General features: G+C 52.6%; 1 protein-coding gene across 5 annotated transcripts in view; it reads left to right on the top strand.

Annotated features, from left to right (window-relative positions):
* The window catches only part of TFEB (transcription factor EB), a 54579-nt gene that overhangs the window by 12421 nt on the left and 16944 nt on the right, over positions 1-25214 (top strand). The window contains exon 2 of one of the 5 annotated variants that reach the window (XM_013062399.2): positions 17582-19403. The exons of the other annotated variants lie outside the window; for them this stretch is intronic. The gene's annotated coding sequence lies outside the window, so the exon portion shown is untranslated. The remainder of the gene's footprint in view (positions 1-17581; positions 19404-25214) is intronic. 5 annotated transcript variants of the gene reach the window in all.

Genomic DNA, 25214 nt, shown 5'->3' with positions numbered 1-25214 from the left:
CCCTGGGCAGCTGAGCCCAGCCCTGCCTGCCTGGTCTCCACATCTCCAGGCTTGTTTAGAGGCTCTGGTGAGGAGATAATGAGGTGCATAGCCAGGCCACACAGTACATACCTCCTTACCTCAGGGATTGGGAGCAGATACTCTGTTGGTCCCGCTGGGTTCGAATTCTGACCCCGCCACTCTGCAGCTAGGTGATCCTGGGGTAAGTCACTTAGTCCCTTGGTGCCTCAGTGTCCTTGTCTGTAAAATGGAGAGAACAATCATAGTTCCTCCGTGTGGGTTCATTTTGGGAACTAAAAGACTTAATTCACATAGAGTGCTCAGTGCACCGCTTGACAAGCAGTAAGTAGGTGCTCTGCACAGGTGACCCTTTTCCTGGCACAGAAGCATGTTCGGGAACCGCAAAAACCCGCCTGCTGTTCCTGTCATTATTTTTGATGGCAGGGCTTTGCGTTGGCCCTGGGGGCGATAATACCAAGTGCCCACCTTTCCCAGGCATTTACTGCATTTCGGGTGCTGTGCCAAGTGCTTGCCCCGCAGTAGCCCCTCAGCCCTCAGAGTCTCCCTTTGTGGGTGGGTGCCATGTCATCACCCCATTTCATAGCCGGGGACATGGAGGCACAGAGAGGGTGAGGCCTTTGCTGCAGGGCAGTGATATCAGTGAGGGGGGACCGCAGAATGGTCCGCTGGAGCCCTGCTGCCCCATCCCAGCCCCTTTCCTGGGTTCAGGTGGAGGTGGGTTGGGAGGAGGGAGCAGGGTCTACTGTGAAGGCAAGAAGGCTAGCTTGCCTCCAGACCTGCGGGCCCCGGCCAGTCTCCAATCAAGCAGCCAACTAAATGCACCCATGGAATGGCTTTTTAGTACTTGGAGTTGGAGTGAGCTTCCTGCCAGTGTGCAGACTCAAGAGAGGGGTTGAAGGCCCTCAGCTGGGGGTGGGAGGGTGGTGTGGCTCAGGAATTAGGAACATGGCCCCAGATTCAGACAGATCTGGCTTTGAATTCTGCCTGAACCATGTACTGTGTGACATTGGGCCTCAGTTTCCTCACCCGCAAATGGGGATAGTAAGAGCCCCTATCTCTTTGGGCGATGGTGAGAATAAAATGAGATATCATAGTAAGGTGCTGAGCACAGGCCTGGCCCAGAGTGAGTGTCTGATGATTATACAGAAGGTCATGTGCTGGGTGGGAAGTTTGGGCCACACAGATCTCCCTAGAGGCTATAATTTGAACTGTGGATCAAGGCCACTAATGGGACCCTAATTTCTGGCCATGAAGTCAGCTTAGTGAGTCTCAATGAACATTTACTTTTTTCAGTGAGAAAGAAGATCTAGAGAGGATATCCAGGTGTATTGCATTGTCTTGGCCAAATGTTTTTTGAGCAACTTTTTTTGTTTCAGGTTCATATGTGTGTGTATGTGTGTTATGCATACGTGTGTGTGTGTGTGTGTGTGTGTGTGTGTGTGTGTACTGGGCCAAATAAAGTATATTTTTTGAAGGTCATGGTCAAGATATTCACGGTCACTTCCTTAGAGATTATCTCCCTCTTGTGCAATGTTTACAGAGCACCTACTCAGTGCAAGACCCAGAGCCACATGCTGGGGTCTAGACTGAGGATTGTGGGTCTGATTCTCAGCATGGTATATGTGGGTGACTGGGCCCTGTGTGTGTGGGGGGGGTCAGCTGAGGCAGAGGTGGCCAGAGAAGGCTTCATACATGGATAGGGACTGTGTGTGTGTGTGGGGGGGGGGTGAGAGTGCCTGGGGTGAGTGGTTGATGCGGGGTCTGGAGCTCGAGAGCCACCTTGGGAGGTGGGGGTCCCTGTCTGTGGAGGGCTGCAGGGCCAGGTCTGGCTGGAGTGTCCATGCTAGCTAGAGCAGGGGACTGGGTGGGGGGAGTCATCCCAGGGCACTGGGCAAGGGCTGTGTCCTTCTTCTCTGGCTAGGGTGGGGTGGGGGTAGAGGAGGACTTAGGATTACTGATGCTCCTCCCATCCCCAAGACTTGCAGGATCTACAGTGACTCAGTAAGACCCAGGGCCCATGCCTTAGCCATTTCCTCCCCTCTCCTGAGCCTTGGGAGCCTCCTGAGCCTTTTCCCCCTCTACTGCCCTAGCTGGCTTTAATGAATCTGGCCTAGAAACTGGATCAGTCCTGAGCCCTGGTCCAGGGTTCAGAAGCCTTTCTGCTACTTAGATCTCTGCCCAGGGCCAGTTGGGGGCTCAGTTTCTTCATCTGTAAAGTGGGCATACTAGCCCCTGAGCGGTCGACTTTCTGGTTGGTGATGCTAATCTTGTGACCTGTGTGGATGAACCGGCTATAGGAAGTGTGAAGGCTTCTGGGTGGGTAGTCCTTGTCATCTCTAAGGCTGAGAGAGCTGGGAAAGGTCATGAGCATGTCAGCTGCCTGGCTGGAGAGTCCCCGCCTCCCCACCCCGTGACCTGGGGCTGTGGGGCAATGGTGGAGAGAGGCCTGTGACCCATGGTGAGCTGGGACTATCCCCGGCTCTGAGGGGGAGGTGGCCTTTCAGGGGCCTCAGAAGATGAGACCCAGGTCAAACCTGGGTCTGGGAACCCCAGCTTCCAGAGTCCTCCCGTACATGGGGCACCCTCGGAGTCCCAGCTTGGAAGTGTTGCCAGGTGGAGGGGCAGTGCTTGGGGACTGATTGGCGGAGGCCAATATCCAGGAAGCCATGGGTGGCTTCTCACCTGCTGTGCCCAGGGCCCAGAGGCTCAGATGGGAGCTCCTATAGCAGAATGTGGTCTCTAATGATAAGGTCCTATATACTGAGCACCTGCTCCCTAACAGGGTGTTAAGCGGTTTTGTACATTTGCAAATTTAATCTTCACAATGGCCTAAGACACAGTTCTTTTATTATCCAGTTTTCTAGGTGAGCAAACTGAGGCCCAGAATGAAGTCTGTCAGCCAAGGTGACCTAGCCTAGTGAGTGGCAGAGCTGGGCTGAGGCTGTGATCTCTGGATTCAGGTTGCCACTGACTGGCTGTGTGACCTTGGACACAGGGGACTGAATCTCTTTGGTCCTTAGTGTCTTGCTCTGAGAGATGGGGATAACATCAGTGCTTTTACTCAAGGGTTGTTGCAAGAATTACAGGAGGTAATGCAGGTGAGCTGCTGCCCATAATAAGGGCCCAGTAAATAAGATCTGCTTCATCATCTCTCCTGCCCACAGCAGTAACCTGCTGGGTGACCTAGGCCAGCTGCCTCCTCTGACACCTTCCTTGAGTAGGGGAGGAAAACTTTTCCCTTCTTCCCTTCTAGTTTCTTTGGCTGGCTTAATAATTAAATCTACATAAGACAGATTGACTGAAGAGAAACAAATTTAATTTTGTATGTACAAGATCCCCAAAGATATGAATGTCCAAGAAGTGAACCAAGCAGGCAGCTTTCATCCCATTCAGAGAAAGAAACAATACATTTGTGAAGAATTGACAAACGAAAGGGGTTTGGGCTTGGGGTAGCTTAATTAGTAAAGAAGTAACAAGGGTTGTTTATACACCCCCTGGGCCCTGAATTCCCTGTTTCTTGTGCTAAGGGTGTCTCTCTGACTCCTCCTACTGGGAGGGTGACTTTCAGGTGGGAGATTCATTTCCTGCTCTGGGGGACCCAAAGGAAGGGCAGGGTGTCTTGCTAGTACCTGCTGTCTCTTCACTAACTTTAATTCAAAATAATCATTATGCCAGAGCGGCATATTTTGGGGTGGGATGTTGTGTTCCCCTTTAGTTTTACCGAAGTCTAGAAGCTGAGCTGGTGAGGTGCTTGTTATTTCATTGAATTAGTCTTGAAAATAGGTCAGTTCAGTTAAACAGCTGTGTTTCATTTTAGGAGGTGGTGATGTATCTGGGCTCTTAAAGTAAGGCCCATATCGTGTGAGAAATCAGGTATTTAATAAGGCATTTTTATGGGAAGAAAAGAAAACCAAAGATGAGTGACTGGAGCCGGCTAGGATCCCAGTTTCTTAGTTCTGCAGGCAGCTGGTGGAGAAGGTTTTGAGATGTCAGCTCCGGGAATCTCCAGATGGAGAGAGGGCTGAACGGGAGTGATCTGCTAGGTCTTCCTGGTTTGCAGTTTGAGTGTCTCTGGTGGTCTCTTCTGAGTGGCCCACACAGCAACAGGCACAGAGATCACCTCTGCGTGAGTGGTTTCGGTGGTTTCTCTCAAGTTTCCCTCAAATTGTTCACGCTCGTAGGGCTTCAGGGAAAAGGGCAGCTTTTGGTCTTGGTGAGTCTACATTAAGAGTGGAAGAACACTGGGGCCGTTAGTTTGGAGAGCTGTAGCCAAGTATTGGAGGAAACAGGTAGAAAAGAAAACTCAATTGATTGTTCCCAGTACTAGAATCTGATATCCAAAGGATGTACTATCATTTTTCATCGAAACAATTTTTTTTCTCTCCGGTTATCCCCATAACTACCAAAGGTCATCAGAGTAAGACTAACTTGTTTGCGAAATAGGTTTAGTTTGAGTAAATCTAACTTATTATTTATGGAAAGGCAGCAAGAACTTGCCACTGACTATAGAGAATCCTTTCATCTGCTCTGTTGGAACTTTTCATAAGGAATCTCAGATTGGGCTTTCACAAGCCTCTTGAGGCTAGGAAGCTGAGCCAAGGACTTCTCTTCAGGCTTTACTTGCAATAACTCCTCTTTTCTCAAAGTCCGCAAAAATATCCTGAGGTTTCTGCACCTGCCAGGAGTCGACCTTCCTTACTCACCTGGTGAGGCTGCTGGGAAGCCTGTAAGCAAGGTACCAGGCTTATTTTTCCAAGGGGTTTTATTGGCTTCATAAAGTCAACCTTAGTTCCTTAAAGCTGTCTGGGCATTTCTGAGTCTACGCATGGCTCCCTCAAACATGACATTCCAGTCAAAGCCTTGGTAATATAGCCAATGTTTCCAATGGTGTTCTGTTATTAGAAGAATAGATGTTTATTGAACTGGTATAAATAACTATATTGTCATGAAAACAAGAATGCTCACGAAGAGTTTTCAAATTCTGGAGACATCAGGTAGGGAGAAGAAGGTAAATGTTTCAATTTTACTTATAAAGGTGTAATTTACGAAATTGCTGTTAAGTCATGGTTTTCTTATTTGTTTATTTGAAAGAGAAAGTACAAGCACGGGGAGCAGCAGAACGAGAGGGAGAAGCAGGATCCCTACTAACAATAGTGACAAAAAAAAAAATTTTAAAGGCAAATACAGAAGGTTCTATAGTTATGAGCAAAACTTAGCTCTTTTAATATTGAGAAGACTTAGTTTTCTTAAGTAATCAAAGGCCTGATAATAAAGACAAACGTAAAAGATTAAAAGAAAAAAAAAAAAAAGGAGGGGCAGGGAGGGTGAAAAAATAATAAAAGCCTAAGGAAAAAAAAAAGAAAAAGACCTTCTATAATCTCTTATCAGGAGCAGACCAATAGTCCACGAAAACTTTGTCCTTTTAGCAATTTTAGTTCTATAATAGCCAAACTATTGATATTAAAGCTTAATTTTAAAAACCCTTCCAGCAGCAATTTGATTTTAGCCAGATTATTCGCACAGGGTAAAATTCTGTCATACTCTCTCTTTAATTTTTTCTAAATGTATCTTCATACCTCATACCTTTTCTAACCAAAAAAAAAAACACACCCTACTTTTTTTGCATAGAGTTGTTTCCCTTACTATTTAGTGGTGATTACACGTATCAGTTAAAATGTTTAACCCTGGGATGACTGAGTGGCTCAGTCGGTTAAGTGGCTGCCTTCAGCTCAGGTCATGATCTCAGGGTCCTGAGATCGAGTCCCACATCCGGCTCCTTGCTCTGCAGGGAGCCTGCTTCCTCCCTATGCCTCCACCTGCCACTCTGCCTGCCTGTGCTCGCTCTAGCTCTCTGACAAATAAATAAAATCTTTAAATAAATAAATAAATAAAATGTTTAACCCTTAAGAATTTTAACTTAGGGGCACCTGGGTGGTTCAGTGGGTTAAGCCTCAGCCTTCAGCTCAGGTCATGATCCCAGGGTCCTGGGATTGAGACCTGCATCGGGCTCTCTGCTTGGCAGGGAGCCTGCTTCCCCCTTTCTCTCTGCCTGCTTCTCTGTCTGCTTGTGATCTCTGTCTGTCAAATAAATAAATAAAATCTTAAAAAAAAAAGAATTTTAACTTATAATGAAAATTGACAAGTAAACAGCGGTGAACCATATGTTATACCAGCAGTCTATAAATTGGCAAATTTGTAGATACGTCTTAAAATTTCTAGAACATGTGCCATTTTTAATACTGCGATCTTTTAATGTGGCCTAGACATGTTTAACAGACTGAAATATCTTTAATTCCTCCATAATAGGAAGACAAAATTAGGTAAGCTTATGTTCAGTAATTAATGGTTTATCTTACTTAGAAAGGATATCGATATTCAATAAATTTCTGTTATTTAACTTAGCAGACCTAATGGTGGAAGTTATCAAAGAATTTGGAAAACCATTTTTAAAGTAGACATATATAAAACACAATTATTATTGAAACATGTATGTAAAAAGAAGTCATTAAAAAACGTTTACACAGACACTCTTATCCCGTTCATCTTTCTAAATTACCTGTTTTAAACATTACATTTAGATTACCTACAAAAAATTCATGAGATGTTAGACAAAATCAGAAATCATCCCAAATGTTTTTCTCACTGACAAATTTTGTAACGGAAAACATAAACTTACTTGACTGGTAAACCATGGTGGAGTAGAAGTTGTATGTTTGCATCATAATTAATGCTCATAACTCTGAAGCCACCTCTGTTTTAATTAAGTCAACAAGTTTCAACAAGCTTTTAATTCCCAAAGATTATCCCAGATCAGTGTGAACTTAAAAAAAATTGGGGGTTAGTTTTCATAGTTCTGAGTGCTTGTTCCCCCAACTCAGTAGAGCTCTTTTACAGATTAATTTTGGCCATCACATCTGGAGGCAGAAAAGTGTCATATATCTACAGCATACATACAGACACATGTCAATATACAGAGAGACACAAACAGGCTTTATAGCCATTGTTGTAAAATTTTATACGGGAGTCAGGTGCCATAATACAAAACTCACGAGTTTATACAACAGCTGGATCCAAATTATGTTTCCAGCGGTTGGGACAGGTTAAGTTTACCCACTCAGATGACTGAAGCTTTTTTAAAAGAACGTTTGTAGGCCAGACTTAAGATTTTTGCATTAGACCAATTTTCAAATTGGTCCTTTTTTTCTGCACCTGATGAAAAACTTCTCCCTAAAGTTTGCATTTCAAAGAATGGCTCTTAGAAGATGGGAGTGGAAAATCCCTATCATGAGGGCACAGAGAATGTATCTAAGTTTTCCCAAGGAGTTTTGGGGTATATTTGCCTCTTATCAGAGATCTAGAGTAATTCCCATTTACATTTTTCCTACTTTTTCTTAAGTGTAGGATAACTCTCTTTCTCCAACGTCCTGATCTTTTACAGTATCTACAAGCATTCTGAGATGAGTAAGTTTGGGGTTTGGTAAAGACAGGTGGGATTCGAGTGTGTAGAGCCACATTTCTGGCTTTGTAGGGATTAGCAAGACAAAGACAGTTGTTTCCAGTCCCCCAAGGACTGGATTGTGGCCTGAATATCAAGAGGCTGACCTGCCCATCCAACTAAATTTGCTTCTTTATATCAGAGAGATTTCCAACTGAGATGGGAAAATTTCTACATCCGAGAGATTCTGGCTTTAAAACAGTGTGTCTCAAAGTCTATGTAAAACATTTAACAAAGGCCTTCTTGGACCAATTCACCTTAGGGGGGAAGCCTCTATTATTGTTCCTATTATTGAACATCGACCTCCAACTGATTCATTTCCTGATCATTTGTAGGAGGGCCTGGGAGAAATTCTAGTCATCTGTTTTCTCTGTGAAGAGGGGGAGGGGTGCTCCTCCCTCCCACCCGCAGGCCATCTGGCCCCTCCGATAACTATAGTATAATCACAGGTGGGAGTAATGCTCCTTAGTAGGTGGCAGAGGTCTCTGTGAGCGGGGTTGTGCATGACCACTCATCTTTAAATTTGGTAGGATCTTCTCAAAGTGGAGACAAAACGGTCTTTGTCATTATGTCTTGTTGAAAAAGTCCTTCAGCTAGCCACCATATTCCTTTGGGTCTTCTTTTTAATTTGATCTTTCCATAGGTTCCAATAAGGCAGTTATTTAGAATGAGCTGTCGGATTGTGTGTGTGTGTGTGTGAATATAGAAGTTAGTCCAGTTCAAAGAATCCATAGTCATTGACAACGAGGATCTTACATTAATCTTAATAGTGACTCAAACCAGTAAGCCTTTTAATGGCTTAACCATGGGGATTAGTGGTGTTCCTAAAGAGGGTGCAAAAGATGCAGCCCTTACAAGATCCAGGAAGTTCACCCAGCGTTAGTCTAAGAAAGCAAAGACCTTTGTCATCATAGGTGGTAATAACGGTATAGTAAAAATGGCGTCTCTTTGGTCTTTCACGGAAACATCAGATGTCTCCGGTTACAGAAAAACCTGTGCTAATTGTGGGTGCTACTGGAATGAGACTCTGCGGCACTACCAAGACAATGCAGGTTGAGGTGACCAAGGCCTTTGTTGGATTGAGACCTACTTATGACAGATTGCTCTGAGAGTTGGCATTGTCAGACAAAGAGAATGCTGCTTGTGGCTTGGTGTCTTGGACCCCCAGTCTATTCAGCTGGCCATCAAACGTATGACGGGACATGTGCCTTCCTGATGGTGAAGACCAGAGAGGATATTCTCATGGATCACAAAGCCAAGCCCTCAGGGCATAGAATAAGATGAAGGGAAAAGGACCCCTGGTTCTCCTCTGTATGACAAATGACAAAAAAGACCAAGACAGAAGAAAACAGTGACAGTCTCGGGCTTTCAGAGGATTAATAGAAAACAAAAGTATTATAATACATTTTTACTAGAGTCACTATACCCAAGGAATTGGTTGACACAAATATTTTCTCTTCCCAGTCTAAATTTAGAAAAGAAAAGGACTTACCACTCTTGTTTTCGCCAGCCCCAGCAGGCAGAGATCTGGGGGACTGATGTGGTTAAGAATTTTTACCTTCTGCTGACTCCTGCTAGAGGTCCAGAATCTCTCAGCTCCACTCGGAGTGAGCATTGTCCAACCAGCAAAGAGCCCCATGTTGAACACCAAAACTGTAGGGGAGGAAAACTTTTTCCTTCTTCCCTTCTAGGTTCTTTGGCTGGTCTAATAATGAAATTGACATAGGCTAGATTAACAGGAGAAAAACAAGTTTAATTTTGTATGTACAGGAGCCCCCCCCAAAAATGAGGCTCCAAGAAGTGAACCAAGCAGGCAGCTTTTATACTGTTTAGACAAAGAAACAATACATTTGTGAAGAATTGACAAAAAGAAAGGGATTTGGGCTTGGGGTAGCTGATTAATAAAGAAGTAACAAGGTTTGTGTATACAGCCTTCTGGGCCCTGAATTCCCTATTTCTGGCGATAAAGGTGTCTGTCTACCACTTGGTACAGGGAGGGTGCCTTTCAGGTGGGAAATTTATTTCCTGCTCTCAGGGGTGCAAAGGAAGGGCAGGGTGTCCTTCTTGTACTTGCTGTCTCTTAAGTAACTTCAATTCAAAATAATTGATATGCCAAAGTGACATGTTTTTTTTTTTTAAAAGATTTTATTTATTTATTTGACAGAGAGAGATCACAGTAGGCAGAGAGGCAGGCAGAGAGAGAGAGAGGAGGAAGCAGGATCCCTGCTGAGCAGAGAGCCTGATGCGGGACTCGATCCCAGGACCCTGAGATCATGACCTGAGCCGAAGGCAGTGGCTTAACCCACTGAGCCACCCAGGTGCCCCCCAAAGTGACATGTTTTGCTCTCCTTCACTTGCCTCTTGTTGAGGATCAGTCGGGATGAAAACCCTCAGTGGGTAATGAGGGAGACCTTCATAGAACCAAAGTGCCAAACTCCCTGAACCCCAAGAACCACTCAGAATTTTGAGGGGCAAAGTGACATGTTTTGCTCTCCTTCACTTGCCTCTTGTTGAGGATCAGTCGGGATGAAAACCCTCAGTGGGTAACGAGGGAGACCTTCATAGAACCAAAGTGCCAAACTCCCTGAACCCCAAGAACCACTCAGAATTTTGAGGGGCTTGCCGCTAATTGCAGAGTCCTGGTGCATTTTGTTTGGGCCTGCTTCAAACTTTCATGTTTCCTGCTGGCCTTTATAGGCATTTGAGTTGGTGACCTCAGATCAACTCCAGGGCACCCCAGTTCTACTCCAGGGTTTCACCAGATATGTTCTGTTGAAGGGTTGGGTGGTCAAGCAGGTATGGGAGATGAGGGGTCAAAAAAAGGAAAATGGAAGCGAAATAAGTCAATCAGAGAAGGATAATTATCATATGATTTCATTTTTATGTGGAATTTCAAACACGAAACAGAGGATCATAGGGGAAGACAGGGAGAAATAAAATAAGATAAAATAAGAGAGGGAGATAAGCCATAAGAGACTCTTAACTATGAGAAACAAACTGAGGGTTGCTGGAGAGGAGGGGGGTGTGGGGATGCCATAACTGGGTGAGGGCATTAAGGAGGGCATGTGGTGTAATGAGTGCTGGGTGTTATATGCAACTGATGAACCACTGAAATCCACCTCTGAAACAAATAATACACTATATGTTAATTAATTAAATTTAAGTAAAATAATTTTTTATAAAAAAAGAAGGAAAATAAAACCCCAAATGGTTTTCTTTGCTGCAGGACTTGTCAGAGCCTTTGATGTGCTGATATTCATTGTGTACATCCAGTATATGGTTGTGATATACCGTAGGGTATCTCAAAGGCTTGGTGTTCAAAGCTCCTTTTTCCAGAAAGAGAAACAGACCTGGAGTGAAGCCTAGAAAATGATTTCCCCAGATCATGCAGTTATCTCTGATAAAGCTGGGACTAGATCCCAGGGCTCCTGACTGCATGGCCAGTTCTTTGCCTAGGACATCCCCTCTTTTCCCTCCTCCCTCCATTCTCCTCAGAGAAATGTTGTATGTAGTGCTGCTCCCTTCCTGAAGGCTCCTCACTTTTTTCTGGCCCCTTCCCTCTGGCTGCCAGCAGGATTAGAGCGTGTCCTAGTCCCTCTGGGCATTCACTGATGAGAGATGAGACTATGCCCAGCACACAGGCTCTGGGGAGCTACTTGCCCGGCTAATGCATGGCAGTATTAGGCTGCACCCCAGCTGCAGGGCCTTAGCAAGTTAGTGGGGTTGGTTTTTTTTTTTTTTAAGTCCCATTTTCCTCGGCTATGTCAGGTAACTCATCATCTGGTTTGTCATCCTTACTGAGAGGTTCGCCTCTGACACCCTAAGTGAATGTACGCTATTTGTTTTCAGTTCATGTGCAGATGCCCACGAGTCTAACTATTCTTATCACCTTTGGGGGGCAATGAGGGAAGAACATGGAAAAAACGAGGGAGATCCCCCTGGCCGTGGGATCTAACACGTTTGCAATCCCAAATTCCGTCTCAGCCCCCACACTTGCTGTCTGCCCTTGAGGCTACTGCTATCCGTCTGAGGTCCCAGCTCCCCCACCCCCCATCACCTACAAGATGGGCTGGTCTGGCTGACTCTGGTGAGACAGGATGGGTGGGCGTTGGGGCACCGTGTCCTACTTTCCTGTGGGGGGAGTTGCCATTCAGGTTGGGGAAAGAATCTCAGAATCTCAGCACAGCTCTGCGTTGAGCTGGGTGGCCTTCTCCAGGCCTGCCTGCCCCTTGGTACCGCCATTCACCTGGGTGGCCGGCCACCTGGCCCGTGGAGGGGGAGGGCATGTGAGTGTGTCCATGCCTCTGTCAACCCAGCCATTGGGGTATAGATCTCCTAGGCCCCCTGTGGACTGTGGTGGGCTCTGAGGGAAAGGCCAGGGGATGGGCCAGACTGGGCTGGGAGGTGGAGGGAGATGGAGCCTCCCTGGCAGAGTGTCCTTTCCTGGAGGGCTGTTTGCCTGAGTTATTCTTAGCACTGACTCATTAGAGCGTTTATTTTTAGCCCTGTTTCTAAGTGTTGCCAACATCTGGTGCAGCTAGTACTGAAGGGGATAGGGGTGGCAGGGGCGACCCCTTTGGGCATCGCCGGGGACTGGAGCTACTTGCAGGAGGAGGAGGACAGAGTCTTCTACTTCCCGCACCTGTCACGACTTGCAGCCAGGCACACAGTTGGTGTCCTATTTGTGCTTTGTGCCTGGACTGCTCTCCTACTGTCTCATCCTTCCAGGTCCCGAAGCTCCTGTGTCTGGGGCGGGGTGGTGGGGGAAGAGGGGGATGAGTGCTCCTCAGGTGGGCTTTCCCAGGCCCACCACTTGGAGGTTCCAGTTGGCTTCTGCCTGCTGCAGAGAGGGGCCTCAGAGGAGGGAGACAAGCCCCCAGCTCGGGGCCCTTGTTGTTGCCCCCACCAGAGGGGGAGCTGGCAGACATAGGGGAGGAGTGTCACTCAGTGGTTATGTGTGCAGGCTTTGCCGCTGGACCACCTAGGGGCCAACCCTGGCTTTGCTCCTTCCCAGCTGGGTGACCTTGGGCCAGTTGTCCACCTCTTTGTACCTCACGTTCCTTATCTGTGGGCTGCGGATGGGAATCTGGTGTTTTGAGGATGAAGATAAGAACCGTTGAAGTGTCGGCTAGTATGTGTATATATAAGGACGTGGTGGTGACTGATCTTATTACTTTTGTTGTTATTATTAGTGATGAGCAGCTCTGTGTGTGCCCTCTTTGGATGTTGGAGTGAGTTGGGTAGGAGGCTTCCAAGCGTTGCTCTGAGTGAGATGAAGCTGGGGATGGGGCTCAGAGGGGGGGCTGACACCCAGGCATTGTGAAGGCGATTTCTGTAGGGCTGCAGTAAGGGGTGGAGAGCCAAGATGTGGGTCGGAGCGTGGGCTTTACCCTTCCTGGGTTGAATGAGTTGGTTGACCTTTGTGAACATCCGTTTTTTCCCCACAAGACAGTGGTGCTAATAGGCCATCGAATTGCTGGGCTCCTGGTGGGAGCTGAACCCGAGAGACTGTGCGGGGTGGGGTGCGTTGCTGTGGCCCTTTCCCATGAGAGGGACGTGGTGCTGCTACCTGGGGAGTCAGGGAGGAGAGCCTGGCCTGGAGGCTTGGCGAAGGGGGCCTGTGGTCCTGGCTCTCCCTCAGCAGTGTGATCTGTGCACATCGATGGCTTCCCCCGGCTTCTGTGGGGCAGCAGAGAGACCAGAGAAAGCTGGTTTTGAGACTCTTCCTCCAAACCCCAGGGAATGATTCGGGGACTGTTTGAGCTCACAGGACGGGGAGGCCCCCAGCTGGAGGCCAGCTGGTCTGGCCCTCCCCCATCCGCACAGAGCTTCTTCATTCTCGTTTACATATCAAGGTACTAGGTTCATTTTATCTGAAAACAGGGTTCTACAGCTAGGGCTAGAAACAGCCCGGGGATCTCTGGTGGGTGACTTCCCAGGCATCTTGTCTTGTGACAGGCATTGAATCTTGGAGGTGACCTGTGCAGGGGGCGTTCCAGCATCTCGTGGGCGCTGGTGCCGGGACTCCCCGCGGGGCGTGGGGGCGCAGAGGGGGGCTGCCGAGCACTGCCCTGGCCTGGCTGCCTACAGGACAGGGATGCCTTGAAGACAACCCTCAATCCCAGAAGCAGACTCTCAAGGGAGGGAGCGAGGGCTGAGATGGGGCAGAAAGGCCCTTGCCTCAGCACTGGCACATAGTAGGTGCTCAAATACCTCAGAATGAATGAAGTGATACCAGGGCAGCCTTCCAGGAAAATAGTACCTCTCCTATGGTGGCCGGTCCTCCCCACCCCTTCCTGTTCCTTCTTGCCCTCGCTCTCTCTTCCCTGTCCCCTGCTTCTTTGACCAGCCCGAAGCTGCCTCAGCCCTGGGGTCCAGACTCAGCCATGCTCGTAAACTTGAACAAAGACACTTTCTCAGTTGGAGCCTCAGTTTGACTATTGGTAAAAGGAGGGTGGTGGGCTCAGCTTCAGAGGGTCCCTTCTGGTGACCAGCCTCTGTTCTTAGGGCAGGTGGCACACACACACACACACACACACACACACAGGCCCTCATACAGCTCCAAGAAGTGGGCCTGGTTGCCAAAGGTCTCCTTCCTCTCCCCAGGCAGGAGCCCCCTCAGGTTCTCCTGAAGCGAGAGTCGGGGTGCTGCAGTGATCTGAATGGGGCCCCCAGGCCATGATGTGCTGGAGCTGGGGCTTGGCTGGGGATGAGGGGGCCCGTGGGTGGGAGAAGAAGGGTGGGCGTCTGCTGTGTCCACTGGGCGGCGGCTGCCACCATGACTTTTGTGTGTGACCTTCTGGGAGTGTGGGCTGCTGCCCACAGGGCACATATTTGTGTCGTTAATGCCTGGGTGTGAGGGGGCATGTAAATGGAGGCCGTGAGGGAGCAAGGGCGCTGCTGTTGCCAGGAGCTGCCAGGCCTCCGAGAAGGGCAAGGGATTTCATGCAAAGGAGCCTTTCAGTCTCTGCATTTTGGCCACAACCTAAGGGATGGGGTGGCCTGGCTTCCTTCCTTCCCCTCCCCTGCCCCTGGCCCCCAGCTAGTTGCCTGAGGCCCGTGCTCCCCCTCTCCCTGCCACAGGGGGCGGGGACTGCCTTGATTGGCAGTCTGACACCCCTCTCAGGGGCTTCTGGGAGTTCATCTGCACCTGCAGCTGTGGGAGTCAGTGTGGGGACCAAGGGGCTTCTAGGCCTCAATTTCAGGCACTCGGTAATCCCCTGAGCCCGAGGAAGTAGTCTGCAGAGGCCCAGGCTGGGATGCTGTGGTTAGTGCCCTGTACCGGCCCAGTGGTTTTCCAGCTTGAGAAGACCTGCCAGGGAGGGGACAGGAGAGGCTCCACCTGCCCACCGTCCCTGCCATCCCTGCCCAGCCTGCTGGTGACTCATTCCTCTGGGGAGTGAGCCGGCTTCTCTCCCCTGGGTCACCCAGGGCCCCAGCAAGATCCGGGTGAGGATGGGGAGGGGGTTGGGATGGAGGCTCTCTTTCTGGGGAGAGGGTCGCAGTAGACTTTTCTTATACCTCCTCCTGGTCCTGCAGACTACCTTCCTTTTGCCCACAGTGGAGGTCACAGCCCCAAATTACAGAATGGGTCCAATGTGCCTCACAAGGGAGCAGCCCAGTGGGGCAGCTGGATCCAGGACTCCCTAATTCCCCAGTGCTCGGCACTGAGCACGTCCCCATTCCACTGCCTGGGCTCACTGAGGGAGTGGGTGGTGCTCGGCTCCCTACCCACCCCCCCCCAACAGTGGGGCCGAGCAGCCTAGGAGGGGTGGGGAGGCCCTCTCCAGGGAAACGAATTCCTGGCCTGACCCCAGATGCCGGCCTGCCCAGCTCTGCTCCAGGGTAACGCTGGGCATACACACAGCCCCATTGTACGCCTGGGCTCTGTGCCCACTGTGGGCCTGGCACCAGTTCTATCAACAGCAGTGGCTCCTCAGTTCCTCCGCACCCCCTGCCAGGACCTGAGCTTCTGCACCCTTGGTGGGGAGGGAGGAGGACCAGTGATCAGGATGGTAAGAGTGTCCTGAGTGGAGGAGCTAGGACCATCCAGCTACTTGGGGAACCAAATGAATACATTTGTTTCTGTCCCCAAGAGTGGATTTCAAGAGCAGGGAGCATTACCACCCCCCCCCCATGCATGTCGGGAAACTGTGGCATGGATACACATAAGTGACTTGCCCAAGGTCATGCAGCTACCAGGCGCTGGAGTTCGGGCTTGGGCCCAGGCAGCCTTGGGCCCAGAGTCTGGGCTCTCTACACCACCTTCTTCCATGTCAGGGTTCAGGAAAAGGCAGGCCTTCTTCTTTTCGCAGCCCAATTTTGGGGACTGCGGCAGCCACTTCTGGAAAGTTTATGTTCCCCAGGTGGAAGGAGGCCCAGGAACATGAGGGTCTAGAATCCTCTTGTGCTTGTGAAAGTGTGGTAGCTAGTTTCTGAGGACAGTGTGGGTGGCTAGGTGGGCAAAGCAGATCTCCAGAGCTGGAAGGCAGCACTGTGCCTCAGTTTCCCTGCTCCACCTGCACCGTGTATCTCCTGTGCGTTTTGTTAGGGCACAGGAACATAGAGGTGAGGTGCGGTGAGGGCTGGGGCCTGGACACTTGCACTATTCCTCTGCTTCACAGACTGGGGGGGGGGAAGCCCCCCTTTCCCAGTCTAGATGCCCCTGGAGGCAGGGTGCCAAGGCTTCCAGTTGCTTCTATTCTGAGAGTCCGTCCTGAGCTGCCCCATCTCCTCAGGTTTCCCAGCCCGAAGGGACCTCTGAGGCCAGGCAGCCTACAGGGGCAGCCTGGCTCTAGGCTGTGAGGGGTTCCCGCTTCTGCCTCATGCCCATGCCCCTCAGGGCAAGATAGCCGGTGCCCAGATGCCACACTTATGGGGTCTATTCCGTTTCTCACTTTCTGAGCTCACCTCAACCCCACAAGCCCTGAGCCTGGGGCTGGAGAACGAAAATCCCTCCCCTTTGCTCAGCTCACCCTCCTTGTCCCCTGTCCTCCTAGGCGTGGGGCCTAGTCCCCTCCTTCGGTGCCACCTCAGCCCTCTTAAAAATGGACAGGGCATTCTGCAGTGACCACAAGATTGTGCAAGGCCAGGCCTGGGCCGTGGGGACAGGTGGAGGAGAGAGAAACTGGAAAAGGGCCCTGAAGCCAGCTCCCTTCCTAGCCTACCCTGGAGCCCCGTCTCCCTCCCCACTCCGCTGGGGCTCATCTTTCTCCTTTTAGGCTGTTCCCACCGACCAGCCAACACGTCTCCATCTGAGTGGACACATCCATGGGCTTCTGGACACCGGTGGGGGTTGGATGTTGTGTGGAAGGGGGATGGGGCAGGGGAGCAGCTGGAAGCCCAGACTGTGTTGGGGAGAAGGGGTGAGGAGGCCTCCTCAGTGCCACCCAGGGCCATGTAGGGAGGGCATTCTGGAAGCCTTGAGGCCTGGTAGGGAGCTTGGCGGACTTTGTCTGGCAGACAGTGGGGCGCCATTGGGGGTGATGGAGCAGGCAATGACTTTTCTTTGTTGCTCAGTCCATTTTGTTTCCACTCCCTTGTTCTCTCAGGGCTGTTCTCTTTGTTTCTCCAAAGACAATAAACCCTTCTCTCTGCTCTTCAGCCCCTTCTGTCCGATTCCTGCTCACCCCTCCCACATGTCCATACTCTGTTCTTGGCTTCCTCTGTCCACCATCCTGGCCTACTCCCCCTGCCCGGCTTTGTCTGGCTTCCCTCCCCCTCCCTAGCCCTTGACCTGGCTCCCCTGGGTGAGGGGCTGTGGGCGTGACAGGACCTCACAGGCCGGGCATGATGAAGACGGAGCCGGGAGGATGCCCCCTGTTCTGACGTAGCTCCCTGCACCCTTCAGAGAGTGACCCACCCCCAGGAGTGTGGCCGGGGCTCCTGAGAAGGACCTTACTTCTCATTTGTCAGCCTGATAAATGGAGATACAGATTTGTCTAACAGATAAACTGGAGAGTGATGGGCCTTCATGTTCTTGTTACTAAATTTAGCAGCAAGGGTATGGACCCAGATGGGAATCGGACTGCAGACAACTACGGTATCTTTTCTCTCTCCTTTCAGACATTCGTCTGCCTACCCATGTAGGCATCCATCCATTCGTCAGATGTTTACTGAACACTTGTATTAGGGGCTTTACATCGAGTCCTTACAGAAATTCTCCAAGATGGCCGTTTTCTGCATCTTACACAGGAGGCTGGGGAGAGCCGGGGAGTTAAGTGAGTTGCTGAAGGACACGCAGACAATAGGCGACATTATCTGGAATGTTCAGCTCCACCTGCTTTGAAACAAACGTTCTGAGTTCTTAGTGTGGAATCAAGTGGTCTTCCTTGGTGTCCTCAGTGTCTAGTCCGTGCGCAGCCTCACCAGCCGTGCTGTGGAATGAATGGGCGTGCTGGGGTTCCGGAATGCCACAGCTCTAGAGTTCTCTCCTCCATGCAGCTTGGGGCCAGGAGGCACTGCTGGTCTCTAGTCCTCTAGGCATTTGCCGCAGGTAACATCATGTTGCCGTCATATCCCCCTGAAATGGAGGCTTCCCCACATAAAGTGCAACCTTGGCTCACCCTTGTTGCTTCTGTCCATCTGCGTCTGAGGGCGGTCTTGCCTCTGACAGGTGGGAAAGTTCTAGGAACGCGCTTGGCCACTGCCCCATCTTCCCCAGCGTACACACCCACCCCTCTGCTTTTCCACTAGATGGCCAGCCCCCTTTCTAATGCCGGCCCTTTTACTGGCCTTTCTTTCTAAGCTCAGGAGTTATCTGCTCTGTTTCAGGTACTGACTGCCTCGTCAGGACCCTGGGATAGGAATCCTGGTACTTTATCTAGGAGGTGACCTGCCGTGGGACAGGATGAGTGAGACAGGGAAGGAAGGGAAGCCAGGACAATGTGTGTTCGGGAGCAGGGCACCTGAGGCTCAGGCTCACTGGGGACCCCTGTTTTAGAGTGACCCGGGGACGGGGTGGGGTCAGGGAACCGGGTGTTTATTCTCTTGCTGCCCTTGGCCCCTGGCTAAGGGCTGCTGGGGAAGGCAGGATGCTGGCCTTGCTGGTTCCTGGCTCGAACACAGAGGCAGGTGCTGGCAGCTGGCAGGTTGTGGTGGGTATGGCTGCGCCCTCACAGCCTCAGCTGCACTCACAGAACCTGGGCCCAGTAGTCCCGTCTGTCTCTTGGAGCATGTGTCTTGCCAAGCCCTGTTTCCACAGCTCCCTTCTCTCCGTGCCCATGAAGCTGCCCCTCCCAGCTGCCCTGGGCAGACCCTTCCCCTGGAGCCAGTCCCCAGCACCTCATTCATTGTGTTCAACAGATACTTAAGGAGCTCCTACTGTGTGCCCAGGGCCATGGATAAAAAGAGGAAGCTGTTAGGATCCCTCCAGGCGCTCACAGCAGAGGAAAGGGACCCAGCGCACATGGGGTCCTTCCTAAGTGTCAGACGCTGGCAGCCATTTCCAGGCCCCCTGGGAGGCAAGTGGACTTCTCTAGGGGCTGGACCGAGGTGCCAGGTGGCGAACAGCCCGGAGCCACCTTCAGTCCCCTCCCAGCCCCAGCATCCTGAACTGTGATTGTAGCGGTTTGGCTGACTTCCTTTTCCTTTCTCTCAATGCCCCTGCCTCTTCCCCAAGCCCCATGGCTGCCACGTGGTTGTCTTCTAGTGCCCTCCCTCTGGGTCCCTATGAGGAACAGGATGCAATTTGCGGGGCAATGGGGGGGGTGCTTTATTCAAGGGCATCCTTCTGTGTTCCTGCTGAAGGCTCGCCCCGGTGCCTGCTTCCTGGAGAGCGGCCTCCTCCCTGCTGACTTCTGCTCCCACCCCGCAGTGTCACACTGTGGTCTCAAGCCTTATGGGGCTCAGGGCATGGGAAGAGTTAAGAGTGGGAAGTGGTGTATAGGTAAGGCCTTAGGTGTGGGAATGGGGGGAGGTCAGCTGGGGCGGGGCACGGGGCAGGTGCTGGGCCTGATGACGGGTGCATCCGGCCACGGGCAGGCCGGCCAGGTCCTCTTCTCTTTGGCTTCTCCCTCCAGCCACCGCCCATGGCCTTTCCCCTCCGGTTGTGTCAGGGTGTGTGGCGGCAGGAGTCTGTTTGCCCGTGTGGGCCAACCTCGTGACCTCTGACATTCTGTCTCCCCCATCTACTATGCACCTGTCCCACTTGGACAGAAGGGTGGCTGTTCTCTTGGGGCTGGCATGCTGCTAGGAGGGCTGGCAGGGGGACAGACACGGTTTACATGGGACCAAGAGGTGAACTATGTGATGAAGCTTTCTGTTGGTGGCTCGGGCTGGAGCTGAAGCGGCTTTGGTCCGGGGAGGAGGTATAAGGCAGGTACAGGTGGCTGGCTGCCCACGTCTCACCTCTGTGGGGATTGTTGGTTGGGGGAACCTGGGGAGGTGGCTGGGCATGGTGGGTAGGAGATCATGCAAGGGAGAGAGCAGAGTGACGGGCTCCTCCCCCAGCCCAGCATGCACAAAATCTAGGGCCCTTGGTTCCTCTCTCTGCCCAGTTAAGGGAACGGTACTTCTTGTGTTTGAGGACAGAAAGCAAAGGTGGGCCAACTGTTGAGTGACTTTGGAGAAGAAGGCTACTGCTCTGTCCGAGCTCTGCTCTGCAGGGATGGGGTGGGTGCAGGCCACTCCCTTGCTCTGTAGATGGGCCATGATGTGGGGCTGCTGCTTCTGCGGGGGTGGGGGTGGGTGGGTGGGAAGAGGTTGGCTGTCAGGCCAGTTCTTCTCTGTCCTCCCAGATGGAGAAGGGGTCAAGGTGCCCACCTGAGTGTACCTGGCAGGACAGAAATGAAGCTGAGTTTGGGGTCTGGGGCAGTGGCCAGTATGGGGGAGGCCCTGGGGTGGGCAAGGGCTGGACAGGACCCAGGCAAAGAAGCCCCTGATTTTGTGCTGCTCCTGATGTTTCCAGAAGGCCAGCGGGGGGAGGGGGGTGGTGGGGGAGGAGGGCCGGTGTGTAGTGAGCAGAGGACAGCCCTCCGCTGTCCTGCAGCCTCCGTCCGTCCGAGCTGCCGGCTGCCCTGTCCCGCCCCCACTAGGCGTGAGTCAGACCGAAAGCAGAAGCTGCCAGACATTGCACAGGGTGAAGCGAGGCAGAACCAACTGTGCTATTTTGGAACCTGGTTAATTCCCCTCCTGTCCCCCACCTCTCGTCTCTCAGGGTCCCCACCCCCTCCTGGCCATAAGTGCTTTGCCTTCCTCAAGGGGACAGTGGGGTTGGGACTAGATTTCCTCTGGCAAATGTGGGCCGGGGCGCTGCCTGTCCTTCCCCTTGCCAGACCCCTTCCCTGGCCCAGAGGTGCTGGCTTCTAGGGAGCCAGCCTCCCGGTGTTGGGGGACAGAGTGCCCCCTCCCGGTGGGAGCTCAGAGCCTGCAGGCAGGGCACCCGGGTGAGATGATGGTCTGCTTTTTGGCGAGGTGCCGCTGGCTCCCTGTGCCTTCCCTGCCCATCTTTCACTGCCCTTCAGCCAACTGTCAGCCTCTCTAGAGCTGGGAGCTACAAGGGCTTCATTGGGCCACTTCTCCCAGCAGCGGCTCTTAGAGGGTTGGGAGGGATTTCCAGACCCAGAGGGCAGATATTTTGGGGCCAAGGGCCTTTCCAGAACCCATGACACCACATACTCTGCAGCAGTCCCCACTGACCCCCTAATCTATGGTTCTTTCTTGGGCATCCTAGGCCTGCTTGAGGTTCTGGCCCCACATTTTAGGGTTTCTTTGGAGCCCGCATGAGCCTGGGAGCCTCTGGCAGTTCAGTCTGCAGTGGTGAAAGAGGTCAGTAGGTGTGTGTTTCTGAACCAGACATGGAGGTGTGGAGTTGGGAGCTCTCGTGTCCCCACCTGCCCTGTGCCTCGGGAAGCAATGTGGTCAGAGAGGGGGTGGGCTCAGCTCTTGTTCTGTGTGTGTCCATGTGCCTGGGAGATGGGCATCCTCTGTGTATTGCTGCCTCCGGGGGGACCCTGAGATCGGAGCCTCACCCTGCTATCTGCTCCCCCAGCCACCTGGGGTGGGAGGTTTCAGGCATGGGGGCGGTCCGCAGGCATGGTGCCAGTGACCAATGAGAATGTGGGTCCTTGTTGACCTCAGGTGAGCACGACTTGGGTTTCTCATGGCTCAGATGGATTTGAGGCTTAGGCAGGTGCAAGCAAGGGTAAAGCAGTAAGGAGGAAAGAGTGGTCTCCTGGACCTGCTGCGGGGGCTTCTGCACGCCCCATCCCTGTGGACCGCGGAACACCCGCGTGCAAGTGCACGCTGTCCTCCCGGGGCCATGTGAATGTGAGGGTAAGCGTGTGTGTGTGTAGGAGATGCTGTAGGTGGGTGTGTGAGTGGGCGTGTTTAACACAGCCTGTCCGGCTTGCCTTTCCACTGGTAATCCGTAACTGGTAACCGATAACTGGTAACTGGATGAGTTTCCAGGTTTCTTCCCCATAGCCCCTGACCGTCCTGCTCCAGCCCAGGGCAAGCTGAGTGCCCCCATGTTCCTGCCTCTGCCTCTGTCTCTGCACCTGAGAGTCAGGGCTGTTTGTTCAGGGAAGAGCCCTGCTGTCCCCTCAGGTGTTTCTCCCCACCAGGCACCTGCACCTCCCACTGTCTTCTTCCACCCACTTTCATGCTGGGAACCAGGTGACCAAGCCCCCAGGCAGCTACAAGTGACGTTAATGCACCCACAAGTAACATAATGCACCCACTTTAAAAGTGGGTGCACCACTTTAATGCACCCACTTTCATGCTGGGAACCAGGTGACCAAGCCCCCAGGCGGCTACAAGTGACTTTAATGCACCCACAAGTAACATAGAATACTATGTTAAGATGCAGGTTCTGACTCTATAGTCCGGGCAGCCCTGAGAGCTTGCATTTCCAACTGGCTCCCAGGGCATGTGAGGCCTGGGGATCCTGCTTTGAGTGGTAAGGACTTAAAAGGCCCTGAACCATCTAGACTTCCCACCGGAGTGACGCTGCTCACCCAGCCTGAGAGCTAATACCGGCCACCCCCTAGGTGGACTCCAGGAGCGTCCCAGGCTTCAGCTCCTCCATACCTTCCCCTGCTCTGAGGGAGGTGGCATTATCACTATCCTGTTTTACAGATGGGGAAACTGAGGCTCTGAGAGACTAAGTTCCTGTCACGGGCCACACAGCTGGTAATTGGCAAAGCCAGACTTGAACTCTGGTCTGTCCGTGTCCAGAGCATATAAGCGTTCCACTAAAGCCCAGATGTCTTCCAGAGAGCTCAGACAGTGGCAGCCGAGGTGGGTGGGTGAGGGGACGGCTCACAGCGGTTAGGAAGCTGTATGGGGGGGCAGCCCTAGGAGGCTGAGGGGAAGCAAGGACCGAAGGGGGAGTAATTCTGGAAGGAAGAAAGCTAAGTACGGCCGGCATCCTGTCCCGCCTGCTACACCGGGGCCCCTCCACGAATGGGCTTGCCATCACCTGCCTCTTCAGGCCCCTTTCCAGACAGACTCCCCACCAGGCATCTACCCCACTGCCCTGCTCCTTGGGCCTGCGAGCCTGCGCTGGAGGTGGGTGGGTGTGTGGACTCCTCTGACTGTGCGCTCGGGTCCCAGGCCTACCAGCCGTGTGATCTCAAGCAAAGTGTCTATCTCTTCTGTGCCTCGGTTATTCCCTCTCTGAAATGGGGCTATGTTACTGCTTCCTCACAGGTGGGTGGGCTTGCTTTGAGGATGAAATCGGTGATATATACCAATTCAGAACTGGGCCTGGTGTGGAGTACGCGCTCAGTACGGGTCATCAGGAACGCCTGAGGGTCTGTACCTGGGAGGTACAGGTACCGGAGGGCGCCCTCTGGACTTGCAGTGCGGTTGTCAGTAGTTCATTGGCAGGGTATGAGCCAAGCCATGGCGGGGACTAGAGAGGCCGGTGTAGGGCTGGGGCAGCAGGGACGGAGAGACCCCCGGGAGCCGGGGCAGGAGCCAGGGCTGGTGGGTCAGGGACGCCATGGTCCTGGGCCCAGGGCAGGGAGGGCTGGGGCAAGGGGGCTCAGGTGCCGGGGCCGGGCTGGGAGTGAGACGTCAGGTGGAAGCCAGAAGGCACTCTGGCGTGCTGGCTGCCTGCTCCTCTGTGCTGCCCAGAGGCCCCGAGTCTTTCTGGCCCGAGCATGGGGCTGAAGCACTAGGGTGTGTGCGTGCAGCTGGGGTTGCCGTCCCCTGAGGAGCAAGAAAAGCCCAGGCTGCGTCCCCAAGGCTGCCACAGCCCTGGTGTTCCCACATGCTGGGCAGCAGTGGGAGTGATGGTGCGGAGCCGTTCCTGCCTTGCAGGCTGGCTCCACGGGCATGTGTCCTTGGCCGCATCTGAGCCGTCCGGAGGCTCGGCGTGCCCGGACGGAGCAGGAGGGGGTCTGCCAGGGATGCCGTCCTGCCCTCTCATGTTATCAGCCAGGTTCCAAGGCCCAGAGAGGGACAGGACCTGCCTGCGGTCACAGCTGCGCCGTGGATAGCCTATTGCAGGTCTTCTAATAACACTGGGTTCGTTGGGAAGCATCCAGGTTTCTGGTGCCGAGCCGAGGGAGCCCTTTTGGAACAGATTCATTCCCAAGGGTCCGGACTGCCAGGTCTCATTTTCCTCAGGGAGGGTGGTCAGGGGGGCCATACAGGCCAATCTAGCATCTGCAAAAGCTTAGCCAATCTGCCCTCAGCAGAGAGAGGGGGGCCGGCTGGCTGGGATGGCAGGGGGAGGCCAGTGGGGGCTGGGGACACTTGGAGTCCCAATCTCAAGTCCCTTCCCTGCACTTCAGGCCCCTTTTGTATCTGGGGAGCCCCTCCCCCATCCCTGCTGCAGTGCAGGCCAGACCTCCGTCTGTGTAATCACGTTTCTCTCTAGTCAGCTCAACTTAATCTCTCCCTCCCTCCAAGACCCTCTCACAGCTCATGGGAGCGGCCTCCGTGACATGAACATCTCCCGTCTCCTGAGCCCCTGGGAACGGATCAGTCTTGGCTGTTAAACAGAAGAGAGTTTTCGGCAGGCAGGTGGAGTCTGCCCTGCATTTGGGGACCTGAGGGAAGGATATGCAGGCCTCTCTGGGCACCTGGATTCACCGAGGGTGACAGGGGGTGGGACAGGACTGGAAATTTTGGGGGACGTTGACAGGGGTCTTCCCTCTCGTCCCCTGGCCTCCTCATCCTCCTCATCGGGGCGGGAGCTGGTGGTCATCGCGCATCTCCTGGGCTTGCACGCCCCCTTCACCGTGTTCTCGCAGTGTGACCTTGGACAAGTCACTTAACCTGAGTCTCGGTTCTCTCCCGCCAGAGGTGCTGTTTGTTCTGTGAAGTGTTTGTGGGGGACGGATGATCTGATAGAGGGCCATGCTTAGCTTCGGACAGTGCCCTCTCCAGAATAAGGACTCAGAAGTGTTTGCTGAGTGAGAGGACAGGGGATAACTGAGACTGTGCTGGGTCATTGGACAAGCAACATTCTGGGGCCCCGTGTCTCGTTCTGGGAATTCTGATGGGTGGGGTGGGATGGAGGTTCAGAAGAAAGCTGATTTCTCTGGAAGCTTCCTTGTACCTGTGGAGACAGGTTGGTGGCCAGGAAACCACTGGAGAACCAGGCAATATAGCTGCAGGCAGGGTGCTCAAGGGGACCAGGTGTCCAGATGGTGGGGACAAGGGAGCAAGGGAGAGAGGTGGGGAGAGGCTGCTGCCCACTGAGGGGCAGGGTGAGGGGTATGGCAAGGTATGTGTGAGAGATAGA

This window comes from Mustela putorius, unplaced genomic scaffold (genome assembly GCF_011764305.1).
Source record: "Mustela putorius furo isolate JIRA1106 unplaced genomic scaffold, ASM1176430v1.1 tig00003983_pilon_pilon_pilon, whole genome shotgun sequence".
NCBI lineage: Eukaryota > Metazoa > Chordata > Mammalia > Carnivora > Mustelidae > Mustela > Mustela putorius.
The sequence above is the reverse complement of the archived record's forward strand: the minus strand, read 5'-3'. Positions and strand labels throughout refer to the sequence as shown.